The sequence below is a fragment of the Scyliorhinus torazame genome, chromosome 7 (assembly GCF_047496885.1).
Source record: "Scyliorhinus torazame isolate Kashiwa2021f chromosome 7, sScyTor2.1, whole genome shotgun sequence".
In the NCBI taxonomy this organism is placed as follows: domain Eukaryota; kingdom Metazoa; phylum Chordata; class Chondrichthyes; order Carcharhiniformes; family Scyliorhinidae; genus Scyliorhinus; species Scyliorhinus torazame.
Window position 1 is genome coordinate 310,028,521 of NC_092713.1, and position 16,573 is coordinate 310,045,093.

The following is a 16,573-nucleotide window of genomic DNA, read 5'->3' on the forward strand; positions in this document are numbered from 1 at the left end:
AAAGACATGCAGGCTAGGTGGATTGGCCATGATAAATTGCCCCTTAGTGTCCAAAAAAGGTTAGGTGGGGTTACTGGGTTACGGGGATATGGTGGAGGTGCTGGCTTCGGTAGGGTGCTCTTTCCACTGCCCTCCAGTGCCTCCCCTGTGTTGGCAGATAGCTATTCCTTTGCTAATATGGCTCTCTCCTTAAAGCATTTGTGTCATGCTGGGATCAGTCCTGGGGTCAGCTGACCTCCAGTATTTCACCGAAGCGGCCATTATCCAGCTGATTTTTAAATAGATTCAGTCACAAGATAGTTAATTACCGACAACTGAGTCGCTTACTTGGCCATTTCCGAGGGCAGGTATGTGTCAGCCACATTGCTGTGGGTCTGGAGTCACATGTCGGCCAGACCGGGTAAGGACGGCAGATTTCCTTCCCTAAAGGACATTAGTGAAGCAAACTGAATATGACAACAAACTGGTTTCCATTAATGATTTATTTCACTGAATTTATATTCTCTCTGGTGGGATTGGGGATAATGTCTCCGGTGTATTAGTCAAGACCTCTGGATGATTCGTCCAATAACGTAACCACTTTGTTACCGTCCCCACAAGCCTTGATAATGACCCCTGAGAAATGCCTCCACCACCACGGGAAGAGGTTGACGAGGAGGGATTGGACCAGCCCAATTCAGCCTGTGCTGTACAGAAACATGTACATCCAGGTGGAGTTGCTGGACTGTGAGAACTCTGGATAATTCCCCGCTCGCCTGGGGGTTTTGTGACTGTTTAAACAACCGCCCTCCACCCCCCCCACCACTCCCTGAACGCGCCCCCCCCCCCACAAACACCATGCCAGCTGATTTGCTGAAGTCAGCACAAATTAAGATTAAAACGAGGCATTTATGGTCAGAAACCCACTGAATAAACTCACGGAAAACTGCAAATCGTTGTTCTCCGAGCGTGAGTGCCACATTCAGCATCAGTTGGCGGACTGACCTGCGGACGCAGTTGAATCAGTTCCCTTCTCACTTGATGCCTGCAGACAGGAATTTTCCATAAGGTATCTCAAGTTGGAAAGTCGATGAATTTCCCCTGTTCTCCACCCCATCAGCAACACTGCCTCTATCTACACATTGTTTCAGATCAGCTAACTCAGGTGTACCGCCTGACCATGGTGACCTGCCTGACTCACTGCCTATCTCATTGACTGTGGCTAGATAAGCAGAAAGAAGAAAGAGAAAGAGTTGACATTTACATGGCAACTCGCACAGCATCAGGACGTCCTAAAGGCCGTCACAGGCAATTAAATACTTCCTTCTGAAGTTTGATTACGATTGCAGCATAATGTGGAGATGCTGGCGTTGGACTGGGGTGGGCACAGTATGAAGTCTTACGAATCCAGGTTAAAGTCCAACAGGTGTGTTTTGAATCACTAGCTTTCGGAGCGCAGCTCCTTCCTCAGGTGAATCATTCTGAAAGCTCGTGATTCAAAACACACCTGTTGGACTTTAACCTGGGGTTGTAAGTCTTCTTACTATTGCAACATAGGAAACCCGGTAACCAATTTGCTCACAGCAAGCTCTAACAAACTACAGCATGCTAATGATTGGATAACTTTGGATTTGCAAAGTTGGCTGAGGGATAAATGTTGAGGAGGACACTGGGGAAAGGATTCCATTGAAATAGTGGACTGTCCGCCTGAGAGGACTGTCGGGCCCTTGATTTGTCTTCTCACCTGAAAGGCGGCAATTCAGAGGGTTTAGCCCTCTCTTAGCACAGGAGTATCAGCCTGGGCCCAATCCTCTGTGTTGGCATCTTAAAGCTAGAACCTTCTGATTCACAGGCATGACAGCCACGTACTGAATCACAGCTGACCCCAAACATGGCAGAGCACCAATGATTCATTTTGGTTCGCACATTTACAGAGGGTTTTCTTCCACTGGGACACAGCGAATTGACAAGAAAAAGATGCCAGATGGATCCAATTCCGTCACCCAACATCTTGTTCGTGCTGTAATTACTTGCCGACTCAAAGTATTCACAGCTTGCTCCATTTCTGCTGTTTTCATTAACTGGGTGAATTGATGGAGAGGGGAGTCAGTGCACTGAGTGGGACAGTGCTGCTAGAATGAGTAATGTTAGTGCAAAAATAAAGCAATGGAAATGGGTCCAAAAAGTCCATCCACAACGTTCAATAATGTTTTGTACTTGGAACCGGCTCGTGTCGAGTTAGGTCACTAGCCTTCACTTTTACGTTTAGGGTGCTGCACCGCGAGTGTGCTCTACTGTCTGAGACACCAACTATTAGATGAGAATGTTTCACCCAACATTCACTGAAAAACAGACTATCTGGTTATTATCACGCTGCTGTTTGTGGGAGCTTGCTGTGCGGAAAGTGACCATTGCATTTCCTGTATTGCAACAATAATCACACTTTAACAGTCCTTCATTGACTTGGAAGTGTTTTGGGATGTCCTGATGCTGTGAGAGATGCGATGTAAATTCAATCTCTTGCTTTCATTCTTGTTTTGGAGTTTCGCAGCAATGCAACCAGATTTTTCCATTTAGTATTAATTGCAATGTTTTGGGGTGTTTAAGAAAATGATCTGCGCTGGCTCTTGCTCTGTATTTTCTGTTTCCTTTAATGCAGTTTTATGTCAAAGTATGGGTCACATTAAAACAAAGGAAAACGGGGCCTCGGTTTAATCTCGCATCCGTAAGTGGCACCTTTGACAATTTGTAACCTTTTTGTAACCTTCTACGCCTAGAGATGGGGCAAAATAAAGTAACCGACCAGGTCCCAGATGGAAATGTTTTGCAAGATGTAGGGTTGGAACTGGGTGTGATTCTTCCTATGATGGAATAGGCCATGGGCAACGCTATCCAGGATCCCATACGGTTGACACTGGGAGAATCAATGTGCTAAACTTTCTGGAGTGGGACTGTAAACCCTTAACCTCAAAGATGAAAGGGCTCACAACCAACTCGTCAATTGAACAAGTGAAATGAAATGAAAATCGCTTATTGTCACGAGTAGGCTTCAAATGAAGTTACTGTGAAAAGCCCCTCGTCGCCACATTCCGGCGCCTGTTCAGGGAGGCTGGTACGGGAATTGAACCGTGCTGCTAGCCTGCCTTGGTCTGCTTTCAAAGCCAGCAATTTAGCCCTGTGCTAAACCAACCCCTAAGAGCAACCGGACTCCGGATTCAGGACGTTTTGAAGACCGAGATCTGCTCAGAGAATCATAGAATCCACAGTGCGGAAGGAGGCCATTTGGCCCATCGAGTCTGCACCAGCCCTTGGAAAGAGCACCCTACCTCCACCCTATCCCCGCAACCCAGTTACCCAACCTAACCTTTTTTGGACATTAAGGGCAATTTAGCACAGCCAATTCACCTAACCTGCACATCTTTGGACTGTGTGAGGAAACCGGAGCACCCGGAGGAAACCCACGCAGACACGGGGCGAACGTGCAGACTCCGCACAGACAGTGACCCAAGCCGGGAATCGAACCTGGGACCCTGGAGCTGCGAAGCAACTGTGCTAACCACTGTGCTACCATGCCGCCTCAGATGGAGAAATTAATCGATGGCCTTAAAATGATAATGGGATCCCAAGCCACATGGTGAAGTGTGAATTGTGATGCAATATCTTCGCTTGCTAATTGGTTTATTTACAGAACGCAGCATTACAGATATCTGCCTCCGATCTACCAACACTCAGTGTCCTGACAGTCTCTCTTTATTCTCTTTTTAAAATAATAAATTAATAGAATAAACTAATCAGCAAATTAGAGTGGCTGTCCCTTTAAGGGACACTGCAATTAAAAGACAAATCTTCAAGAGAAACGTTTGTTAAATTTGTTTTGCTGGTACTTTTCTGAGTACCAGCAAAACAAATAAAGTAATTGAATAAAAGAAGCCAATTAAACCAATTGACAGCCCCCCGGGGAGCACTGTTGCCGAAGGGTAAAAATTAAAGGAACCATTTCAAATTAAGTTAAAATTTATTTTGAGGACAGTCTCTCTTTATAAGTGCTCCATACACTTAATTAAGCAACACCCTTCACCTATGAATTAACAATATAACTAACCAACAATTAACAGTAAAGATTGACTTGTATTATATGATAATTTGCCAGTAGCCCTGAATCCCAGTTTTCAGCCAGTCCTGTGTACCGGAGCCCTCTGAGTATAAACATGAAGTAAAACCCTAGGCTGGCATTTTCAATATTGAAATAAGTATGTATTAATGGCATTCAATTTATTAAAGCCTTTAGAAATATGCCTTAGCAGGAATTCCAATGTAGCACGTTTCTGCTGATCTTTTCCTGTTCACCTTGGACACAACCCCTTATTGGATATCATGTTAGTTTGGACTTGATTGATATGACACAGCAAGAAATTCCTTTAAAATGTGAAAAGTATGTCTCACTGTGAAACTGAATCAAACTGCATAGAATTATATCGCATTCACAGCATGGCCGTCCTGCCTATCTCGTCTATTCTCTAGTCAAGAACAGTTTACAGGAGGAGAGGTGGAGCCTGGGAATTTCCAATCCCTGACTCCAAGGGAGGGTCCAATTCCTATGGGGTGGAGGGGGGGGAGCAGGGGTCTTGGGAGGCTGGAGTGCTGTAAAGACATTTACTTTCTCCCCAAAGCTGCCCTTGCATCATGTCCCCCCCCCCCGCCCCCCCCCCCCATCCCCCACTGCCACCCCGCCGCTACATGCTCATACCCCCTGAAGATTCTGGTTTTGCCAACTCCAGCCAGAGTTAAACCTGGGAGGGAGGTTAAGTCAGAGGCTGCCGGCATCATTAAACTATTTAAATCACAAACCCACCTCCTGGGTTGACTGTCCAACTCTTATTGTGTTATCCAATGAACCTGGAATATGGGTGGTTTTGGGGTATCAGATTTAAGGTTAGGTGGATTGGCCATGCTAAATTGCCCCTTAATTAGAAAAAATGAATTGGGTACTCTAAATTTAAAAAAGAAAAGAAGTGGGGACAGGACGGAGGGACACTGACAGTCAGGGACCTAGACACGGACGGCAGGATCGCAACACTGGACGAACTGACAGAGTGATTCCAGCTAGCCAGGGGGAATGAGCTAAGGTATCTACAGCTCAAAAACTTCCTACAAGAGGAGACAAGGATGTACCCACAACCGCCACGACAGACATTACTGGAAGAGTTACTGGATGCAAGCATACTAGAAAAAGGAAACTAACGACTTGTATGAGCGACTGGTAGAAAGGGCCGACACCGTACTGGGTGTAACAAGAAAGAAATGGGAGAAGGACCTGGGGATTGAAATAGGGTGGGGACTCTGGAGCGAAGCACTGCATAGGGTCAACTCCACCTCCACGTGCGCAAGGCTCAGCCTGACGCAACTAAAAGTGGTACATAGATCCCACTTAACAAGAACCCGTATGAGTAGGTTCTTCCCGGAGGTGGAGGATAGATGTCAGCGGTTCCAAGGAGGCCCAGCCAACCACGCCCACTTGTTCTGGTCTTGCCCCAGACTTGCGGGGTACTGGACAGCCTTCTTCGAGGCAACGTCCAAAGTGGTGGGGATGAGGGTGGAGCCATGCCCGAAAGTGGCGGTCGTCGGGGTATCAGACCAGCCGGACCTATTCCTGGGGAGGAGGGTGGACGCCCTTGCCTTTGCCTCCCTGATCGCCCGCTGAAGAATCCTGTTCGGCTGGCGGTCAGCAGCACCACCCAAAGCTGCAGACTGGCCGTCCGACCTCTCGGAATCTCTCCAAATGGAGAAAATCAAATTCGCCATCCGAGGGTCAGACGACGGCTTCCACAGAACGTGGGAGCCATTCACCCAATTGTTCCGGGACCTGTTTGTGGCCAACGAACAAGCAGAAGAATAGCCAGGTAGCCAAGAATCAGGGAAAAGTTGCCAAGGCATGAGAGGGAGGGATAGACCGGGGGCGGGGGGACGACGACGACAGCTAAACCTAAGAGTGAAGAAAGGCAACCACAGGAGAAGGGGAAGGGGGAGGGGGGATGAGGGGGGAGGGGGATGGGGCGGAGGGGGGGAGAAGAGGGAGGAGACAGGGAACAATAGAGGGGAACCAGAGAGGTGGGGGGGAGGCAAGAGAATGATAACCGGAAGGGGGGCACGGGAAACAATAACAAATTTGGCAAATACAGGAACAGAGAGCAAGGAAAATACGGGTGAAAGACGGGATGAACGGCTGAAGCAGAGGTGAGCGCGAGATGACAACGGCAGCGAAAACCATCCGGGAGAAGCAAGTAACAACACCAACATCTGATTCATTCTCGTATTGCCCTCTCTGGATTGGACATAGCTAATGTAAGGGTTTCTCCGACACCCAAATGTATATGTACCCCCCCAGTTTCCACCCCACACAAACAGGTGCCTACTTATGTGTTAAATATAATATTGCCAATTGTACAGAGTTGCTGGTGTTGAGCTAGTGCACGATATCCGACCAGTTTTATTTTTGTGTGCTTTCTTCTCTTCTATATTTCTACATTTTATACTGTGTACATAACTGTAAATATACTTTGTTCAAAAACCCAATAAAAAACATATATAAAAAAAACTGAGGAACTTAAGAGGAGGTGAGGTTAGAGAAAGTGCGGGGTGGGGGTGGGGGCAGGGGGGGGGGGAGGGGGGGAGGTGGGGGTGGGGGGTGGGGGGGAATGGAGGGAATTCCGAAGCAAAGGGCCTCGGTGGTTGAAGGCATATTCCTCAATGGTGGAATGAGGGGGGAGGGTGTGCAAACATCCATTGGGAGAACAGGAAATCTTGGGAAGTGGAGTTTGCGGAAATAGGGAGAGGTGAGGCTGAGAAGGGATTTAAAGACAAGAATGCAAATTTTAAACTCAAAGCCAATGTGAGGAAAATAAAAGTAGAATAGCTCTTGTCAAATTTCATGGCAAATATTAAACCAGCAACTCTGGTAAACATTACAAAAATGTCAAATAATGATATACTTGCTTTAGTGATTCTGCAGTTGTTAACTAAAAACATCACGGGACTTCCGGGTGCGGCGATGACCAGCTAAGTCACACGTTTCGGCAGCTCCCGGTGGAACGGACTTTTGGGCTCTTGATAGGAGCCCCATCGGCAATTTTAACGGCAAATAACACTGTGCGGTAATCCAGAAGGGAATCCCCCCCGGACACGAATGGAAAAAAGAGAGGAAAGTAGCCGGATTGCGGTGGATCCTCAAGAGCAGTGGCCAGGAAGGCAGGCACAAAGCAAGATGGCGTCGGAAGGAGGCAGTTTAATATGGGGCCCTGACCAACATGAGTTCCTGCGGCGTTGTGTAGATGAACTCAAAAAGGAGATGAAGAAGGAGCTGTTGGCTCCGATATTACAAGCGATTGAGGGGCTAAAGGAGGAGCAAAAGACCCAGGAACAGGAGCTTTGGGTCGTGAAGGCAAATGCTGCTGAGAATGAGGACGACATACAGGGCCTGGTGGTGAAAACGGAGATCCACGAGGCACAACACAAAAGATGTGTGGAAAGGCTGGAGGTGCTGGAGAACAATGCGAGGAGGAAGAACTTAAGGATTCTTGGTCTTCCCGAAGGTGCAGAGGGGGCGGACGTCGGGGCATATGTGAGCACGATGCTGCATTCATTAATGGGATCGGAGGTCCTGACGGGTCCGCTGGAGGTGGAGGGAGCCGATCGAGTTATGGCGCGAAGACCGAGGGCTGGAGAAATTCCTCGAGCAATAGTTGTGAGATTTCTCCGATACAAGGACAGAGAGATGGTCCTCAGATGGGCCAAGAAAACTCGGAACAGTAGGTGGGAGAATGCGTGATCCGCGTGTATCAAGATTGGAGTGCGGAGGTGGCGAGAAGGAGGGCAAGCTTTAATCGGGCCAAGGCGGTGTTGCATAAAAGGAAGGTCAAATTCGGAATGTTGCAGCCGGCGAGACTGTGGGTCACACATCTAGGGAAACACCACTATTTCGAAACGGCAGACGAAGCGGGGACATTTATTATCGAGGAGAAGCTGGAGTGAGCGGGCCAGAAAAAGAACGTTTGGGACAAAAGTGGGGGGGGGGTGAATTTGTGGGATGAAGGGGGGAAAAGGGGGAAGAGGAGACTTCCCAGATTGTTAAATCTTCGACCCTGTAACTTCTCTCTCTTCCCCATGTCGTGGGGGAGGGGGTGAGGGAGGATGAGGAGCTGTGGGCCCCGGCCATTGGGGGCGGGGCCAAAAGGGGAAGGCTTTGTTCCCGCGCTATGGTAATCATGGCGGGAATAGGGAAGCAGGAAGGAGGGGGCCTCGCACAATGTGAGCCGAGGTCACGGGGGGAAGCCGAGGTCGGCCAGAGTTTGCTGACTTCTGGGAGTAACATGGGGGGTGCAATTATGTTGGCTTGGGATCTAGCGGAGGGGGGGGGTTAACTGGGTTGCTGCTGCTGGGGAGAAGGGGGAGCTGGTATGGGAGGGGGGGGTCGGGACGGGGGGGCGCCGCCTGGGGGGGATGCAGCTACGTGGGAACCGGGTGAGGAGCTGGATTGAAAAAGGAAATGGCTAGTCGTCAAGGGGGGGGGGTAAAGAGCCCCCCAACCCGGTTGATCACGTGGAATGTGAGAGGGCTGAACGGGCCGATTAAGAGGGCACGGGTACTCGCACACCTAAAGAAACTTAAGGCAGATGTGGTTATGCTTCAGGAGACGCATCTGAAGCTGACAGACCAGGTTAGACTTCGCAAAGGATGGGTGGGGCAGGTGTTTCATTCGGGGCTGGATGCAAAAAACAGGGGGGTGGCCATACTAGTGGGGAAGCGGGTAATGTTTGAGGCAAAGACTATAGTGGCAGATGGTGGGGGCAGATACGGGATGGTGAGTGGCAAACTGCAAGGGGAGGCGGTGGTATTGGTGAACGTGTATGCCCCGAACTGGGATGATGCCAATTTTATGAGGCGTATGTTAGGACGCATCCCGGACCTAGAGGCGGGAAAGTTGGTAATGGGTGGAGACTTTAATACGGTGCTGGACCCAGGGCTGGACAGATCGAGGTCCAGGACCGGAAGGAGGCCGGCTGCAGCTAGGGTGCTTCAGGATTTTATGGTGCAGATGGGAGGAGTAGATCCCTGGAGATTTAGTAGACCTAGGAGTAAGGAGTTTTCGTTTTTCTCCTATGTACATAAAGTATTTTCACAAATAGATTTTTTTGTTTTGGGAAGGGCACTGATCCCAAAGGTGACGGGGACGGAGTACACGGCTATAGCCATCTCGGATCATGCTCCACACTGGGTGGACCTGGAGATAGGGGAAGAAAAACAACAACTTCCACCCTGGAGAATGGACATGGGATTATTGGCAGATGAGGGGGTGTGTTTAAGGGTGAGGGGGTGTATTGAAAGGTACTTGGAAATTAATGATAATGGGGAGGTACAGGTGGGAGTGGTCTGGGAGGCACTGAAGGCAGTGGTTAGAGGGGAGCTGATATCTATTAGGGCACATAAAGGAAAGCAGGAAGGTAGGGAAAGGGAGCGGTTGTTGAAAGAACTGCTGAGGGTGGACAGACAATACGCGGAGGCACCGGAGGAGGGACTATACAGGGAAAGGCAAAGGCTACATATAGAATTTGACTTGTTGACTACGGGTAAGGCAGAGGCACAATGGAGGAAGGCACAGGGTGTACAGTACGAATATGGGGAGAAGGTGAGTAGGTTGTTGGCCCACCAACTGAGGAAAAAAGGGAGCAGCGAGGGAGATAGGGGGGGGTGAGAGATGAGGAGGGGGAGATGGAGCGGGGAGCGGAGAGAGTGAATGGAGTGTTCAAGGCATTTTATGAAAGATTATATGAAGCGCAGCCCCCGGATGGTAAGGAGAGAATGATGTGCTTTCTGGATCTGCTGGAATTTCCTAAGGTGGAGGAACAGGAGAGAGTGGGGTAGGGAGCACAGATTGAGACGGAGGAAGTAGTGAAAGGGATTGGAAGCATGCAGGCGGGGAAGGCCCCGGGACCAGACTGATTCCCAGTTGAATTTTATAAGAAATATTTGGACTTGCTGGCCCCGCTACTGATGAGAACCTTTAATGAGGCGAGGGAAAGGGGGCAGCTGCCCCCGACTATGTCAGAGGCAACGATATCGCTCCTCCTAAAGAAGGAAAAAGACCCGCTGCAATGCGGGTCACACAGGCCCATTTCCCTCCTGAATGTGGATGCTAAGATTCTGGCCAAGGTAATGGCAATGAGGATATAGGATTGTGTCCCGGGGGTGGTCCATGAGGACTAAACTGGGTTTGTGAAGGGGAGACAGCTAAATACAAATATACGGAGGCTGCTAGGGGTAATGATGATGCCCCCACCAGAGGGGGAAGCGGAGATAGTGGTGGCGATGGATGCCGAGAAAGCATTTGATAGAGTGTAGTGGGATTATTTGTGGGAGGTGTTGAGGAGATTTGGCTTTGGGGACGGGTATATCAGGTGGGTACAGTTGCTGTATAGGGCCCCGATGGCGAGCGTGGTCATGAATGGACGGGGGTCTGACTATTTTCGGCTCCATAGAGGGACGAGGCAGGGATGTCCTCTGTCCCCGTTATTGTTTGCACTGGCGATTGAACCCCTGGCCATGGCACTGAGGGGTTCCAGGAAGTGGAGGGGAGTTCTTAGGGGGGGAGAAGAACACCGGGTATCTCGATATGCGGACGATTTGTTGCTATATGTGGCGGACCCGGCGGAGGGGATGCCAGAGATAATGCGGATACTTGGGGAGTTTGGGGATTTTTCAGGGTATAAACTGAACATGGGGAAAAGTGAGTTATTTGTGGTGCACCTGGGGGAGCAGAGCAGAGGGATAGAGGATTTACCGTTGAGGAAGGTAACAAGGGACTTCCGGTACCTGGGGATCCAGATAGCCAAGAATTGGGGTACATTACATAGGCTTAATTTAACACGGTTGGTGGAACAGATGGAGGAGAATTTCAAGAGATGGGACATGGTGTCCTTGTCATTGGCAGGTAGGGTGCAGGCGGTTAAAATGGTGGTCCTCCCGAGATTCCTTTTTGTGTTCCAGTGCCTCCCGGTGGTGATCACGAAGGCTTTTTTCAAAAGAATTGAGAAGAGCATTATGAGCTTTGTGTGGGCTGGGAAGACCCTGAGAGTGAGGCGGGGATTCTTGCAGCGTAGTAGGGACAGTGGGGGGCTGGCACTACCGAGCCTAAGTGAGTACTACTGGGCCGCCAATGTTTCAATGGTGTGTAAGTGGATGGGAGAAGGGGAGGGAGCGGCGTGGAAGAGAATGGAGAGGGCGTCCTGCAAGGGGACTAGCCTGCAAGCAATGGTGACGGCGCCGTTGCCGTTCTCACCAAAGAAATACACCACAAGCCCGGTGGTGGTGGCTACATTGAAAATTTGGGGGCAGTGGAGACGGCATAGGGGAGGGACGGGAGCTTCGGTGCGGTCCCCGATAAGAAACAATCATAGGTTTGTTCCGGGGAGAATGGATGGGGGATTTGGAGCATGGCAAAGAGCTGGGGTAGTACAATTAAGAGATCTATTTGTAGATGGGACGTTTGTGAGTTTGGGAGTGCTGACGGAGAAATATGGGTTTCCCCAAGGGAATGCATTTCGGTATATGCAACTGAGGGCTTTTGTGAGGCAACAGGTGAGGGAATTCCCGCAGCTCCCAACGCAGGAAGTGCAGGATAGAGTGATCTCAGAGACATGGGTGGGGGACGGTAAGGTAGCGGACATATACAGGGAGATGAGGGACGAGGGGGAGATCATGGTAGATGAGCTGAAAGGGAAATGGGAGGAAGAACTGGGGGAGGAGATTGAGGAGGGGCTGTGGGCGGATGCCCTACGTAGGGTAAACTCATCGTCCTCGTGTGCCAGGTTAAGCCTGATACAATTTAAGGTGTTACACAGGGCGCATATGACTGGAGCACGGCTTAGTAAATTTTTTGGGGTAGAGGATAGGTGTGCGAGATGCTCGAGAGGCCCAGCGAATCACACCCACATGTTCTGGTCATGCCCGGCACTACAGGGGTTCTGGGTGGGGGTGGCAAAGGTGCTTTCGAAGGTGGTGGGGGTCCGGGTCGAACCAAGCTGGGGGTTGGCTATATTTGGGGTTGCAGAAGAGCCGGGAGTGCAGGAGGCAAGAGAGGCTGACGTGTTGGCCTTTGCGTCCCTTGTAGCCCGGCGCAGGATATTGTTAATGTGGAAGGAAGCTAAACCCCCGGGGGTGGAGACCTGGATAAACGATATGGCAGGGTTCATAAAGTTAGAACGGATTAAGTTCGTGTGAAGGGGTTCGGCTCAGGGATTCACCAGGCGGTGGCAACCGTTCGTCGACTACCTCACAGAAAGATAGAGGGAATGGAAAAGAAGTAGATAACAGCAGCAACCCAGGGGGGAGGGGGGGGGGGGGGGAGAGAGGAATCGGACGGACTCTCAGGGATGTTATTGCATATGTATAAGTATTTGGTATATGTAATTGTATATTGGATTGTTGGACTGTAATTTTGGAGAGTATTTATTTTGGACAAGGCAGTTGCCATTTAGTTTTTTTGTTTTTTTTTGTTTATATATATTATTTATTTATTTGTTTAAAACTGGCCACGGCTACTTGTATTGCTTTATTGTTGTGTAAAAGAAACACTACGTATTGTTATGTTTGGCCAAAAAACTCGAATAAAATATATTAAAAAAATAAATAAATAAATAAAAACATCACTAACTGCAGTGCTGCTGGTGTGGAATTCAACTCACATATGAAGTTTCACATTCCCTGAACCCAATCAGAAACAGCGAAGTGTACCAGGCAGCAGTCCCCTTGACTTAATGACATCCCATTTGAAAGCAGCACGTTAGCAAATACCAATTCCTCAGTGCTGTCTCCCTCACCTTAATCAGGTTGCACAGACAGAAAATCAGCTGAGCCTCTGTCGTTCCCGTCTGGGACGTGAGCAATGTCTTTAACGCAGATTACATGTGTGAAAATTTTCATTCAATTCCTCATCAACTTTAAATGCTTGTCACTTCTCCTGCCACCCCCCCCCCCCCCCCCCCCCCCCCACACCCAGCTCCCCCCCCAATTTTAATTGATGGTTGCTCCCCTGAAGAATTTTTTATACACCTTCGAAATGTGGGATTGAATTGTGTAAGATAGGTCTATCCAAATCGTTATCATCCTGGGCCACTTAGTTGCAAAACATGAAACGTGGGCCCATATATAAAACTAAGACCCCCTTTGAACTGGCTACATCTGAAGTTGCCCAGACCTGCAGTTCTGATTTGGGATTTCATTGCAAATGAGGCAACACCGTTAGTAACAGCTATTTCTAAATGCTTGGGCTAACAAGACTCATACAGGGTCACCCACCAAAATAGAAATAATTGCAAATGAGGGCTGGGCTTAGAGCTGTACAGGAAGCCAAGACAGCATTTTAGATACTCCTGTCCTAACAAGAGATTGGATGCAGTGTTGTGAAATCATGGATCATTTTGGGGGGTAGGGTAAGATGAGAGGAATGGCTTTCCACACAGGTCAATATCTCGTGAACGCTAAGGAAATCAAACGTTGGTTTACGGTTGGACCTACTTATGTGTTTGTTTTAATTGAGGGAGACGTACATTAGAGTCTGTTATTGTAGTTTAGTCGGGCAGTATGGTCGGCACGGGCTTGGAGGGCCGAAGGGCCTGTTCCTGTGCTGTACATTTCTTTGTTCTTTGTTCTTTGTTATGAGATCGCGAAGCACTTGGAAGTGCAGGGTAAAATAGGACTGAGTCAATACGGCTTCGTCAAGGGGCGGTCATGTCTGACAAATCTGTTAGAGTTCTTTGAGGAGGTAACAAGGAAGTGAGACAAAGGAGAACCAGTGGACGTGATTTATTTAGATTTCCAGAAGGCCTTTGACAAGGTGCTGCATAGGAGACTGTTAAATAAGTTAAAAGCCCATGGTGTTAAGGGTAAGATCCTGGCATGGACAGAGGATTGGCTGACTGGCAGAAGGCAGAGAGTGGGGATAAAGGGGTCTTTTTCAGGATGGCAGTGGTATGCCGCAGGGGTCTGTGCGGGGATCACACCTTTTCACAATTCACATTAATGATTTGGAAGAAGGTACTGAAGGCACTGTTACTAAGTTTGCAGATGATACAAAGATCTGTAGAGGGACAGGTAGTATTGAGGAAGCAAGAGAGCTGCAGAAGGATTTGGACAAGCTAGGAGAGCGGGCAATGAAGTGGCAAATGAAATACAACGTGGAAAAGTGTGAGGTTATGCACTTTGGAAGGAGGAATTTAGGCATAGACTATTTTCTAAATGGGGAAATGCTTCGGAAAGCAGAAGCACAAAGGGTATTGGGAGTCCTTGTTCATGATTCTCTTAAGGTTAATGTGCAGGTTCAGTCAGCAGTTAAGAAGGCAAATGCAATGTTAGCATTCATGTCAAGAGGGCTAGAATACAAGACCAGGGATGTACTTCTGAGGCTGTATAAGGCTCTGGTCAGAACCCATTTGGAGTATTGTGAGCATTTTTGGGCCCCGTATCTAAGGAAGGATGTGCTGGCCTTGGAAAGGGTCCAGAGGAGGTTCACAAGAATGATCCCTTCATTGAATGAAGAACTTGTCGTATGAGGAACGGTTGAGGACTCTGCTTCTGTACTCGTTGGAGTTTAGAAGGATAAGGCGGGATCTTATTGAAACTTAGAGGATACTGCGAGGCCTGGATAGAGTGGACGTGGAGAGGATGTTTCCACTTGCAGGAAAAACTAGAACCTGAGGACACCATCTCAGACTAAAGGGACGATCCTTTAAAACAGAGATGAGGAGGAATTTCTGCAGCCAGAGGGTGGTGAATCTGTGGAACTCTTTGCCGCAGAAGGCTGTGGAGGCCAAATCACTGAGTGTCTTTAAGACAGAGATAGATAGGTTCTTGATTAATAAGGGGATCAGGGGTTATGGGGAGATGGCAGGAGAATGGGGATGAGAAAATATCAGCCATGATTGAATGGCGGAGCAGACTCGATGGGCCGAGTGGCCTAATTCTGCTCCAATGTCTTATGGTCTTATCTTGAATGAGTCTGTCTTTCCGTCTCCTCTGATGTACCTTGTTCAATAAAAGAGGACTTGTCATTGGCCATTAATGTACCTTTGCAAAATTTGATGACAGCCTCATGGTAAACTTGCAGGCATCATTAAAATTCATGGGATTTGCTACAGTTTTGGTTTCCATCCCAAAGGAAAGATGAATCTGCCTCAGAGGGGCTGCAAAAAAGGTTCATTAGATTGATTCCCGGGATGAGATCGGCGTTCCATATGAGGAGACAGTGAGTACACATGAATTAGGAGCAGCGATAGGCGATTCATCTGCCCGATACTGCTCCACCATTCAATAAGATCTGTTTGTATTTGGAATTCCATATTTCCGGTTACTCCCGATAACCTTTGATTCCCTCCAATAAGAATCCATCCACCTCTGTCTGAAACACATTCAGTGACCCCCCCTCCACCAACACCACCTTCTGAGGCAGAGTTCCAAAGTCACACAAATCACTGAGAGGATGAAAATCTCTTCATCTCTGTCCTAAAAGGGTGATTGATGCTGAATGTTAGAATGGTGCTCCCTAGTTCTGGACCCACTCACAAGAGGAAACATTCTTTCCGCAGCTACCTTGTCAAGGTCACCTTATTCACTTCAATCAAGTCACCCCTCACTCCTCTAAACTCCAGTAGAATGGGCCCATTCCCTCTGCAGTTCAGAGGAATGGGCAGTGATCTCGCTAATTCTGACGGGGTCTGGAGAATCCAGAACTAAGGATTGTAGGAACACAGCAACATATGAATATGGGTAAGCCAGTTAGCCCCTCAACCAAAAAGAAAACAAGTGACAGAAAGTTCTGGAAGTTGAAGGAGCTTTTTGGCTGGCCCATTCTGAGAGAAAGACGCATTGACCAGGTGTGTCGAAAGCCCTATTTCCGTTTTGCACACTCCTCTGTAATTCTATCTGACTTTCTATTTGCACGCATTTTGAATAATGTTATCGCAGCTTGGTAAACACATCAAATCTCAGCCCAAAAATTCCATTATATGAAACAAAATTGTTAAGCACATTTTCAAATGTCAGGACAATCAATAAAGCTAATGCAATGTACAGAATTCCTGAGGGATACCTGTCGATCTACAATCCAAGCACAGCCATCTGCTGTCATGAAGTTGGCAGAACAAACATGTAAACAGCAGATATTTATATTCTCTGCCACCGTTTAGGCTATGGCAGACTGTGATAAACAATTGAACAATTTTCAGAATCAGCCGTGCGTTGAGTCTCTGATTTAGTGTTCTATCGACGCTTGCTCGTTGAGAGACCGAGGTGAACATCCAAAGAAATATCCAAACCAGCATCGGCTATTATATCGACAACAGCAACCTGTATTTATCTCGCGTTTTTAACATACTAAAGTGTTCTAGTAATGTTTCTGCCCCAGCTTTAGTCCATCAGCTGCTGCTTGAAACCCTCAGTTGTGCCGATCTGGACTATTCCAGTTCTCCCCTGGCTGGTCTCCCATCTCCCAATCCTCATCAACTTGAGCTCATGCTGCCCAGTTCCTAACTCACATCGAGGGCTG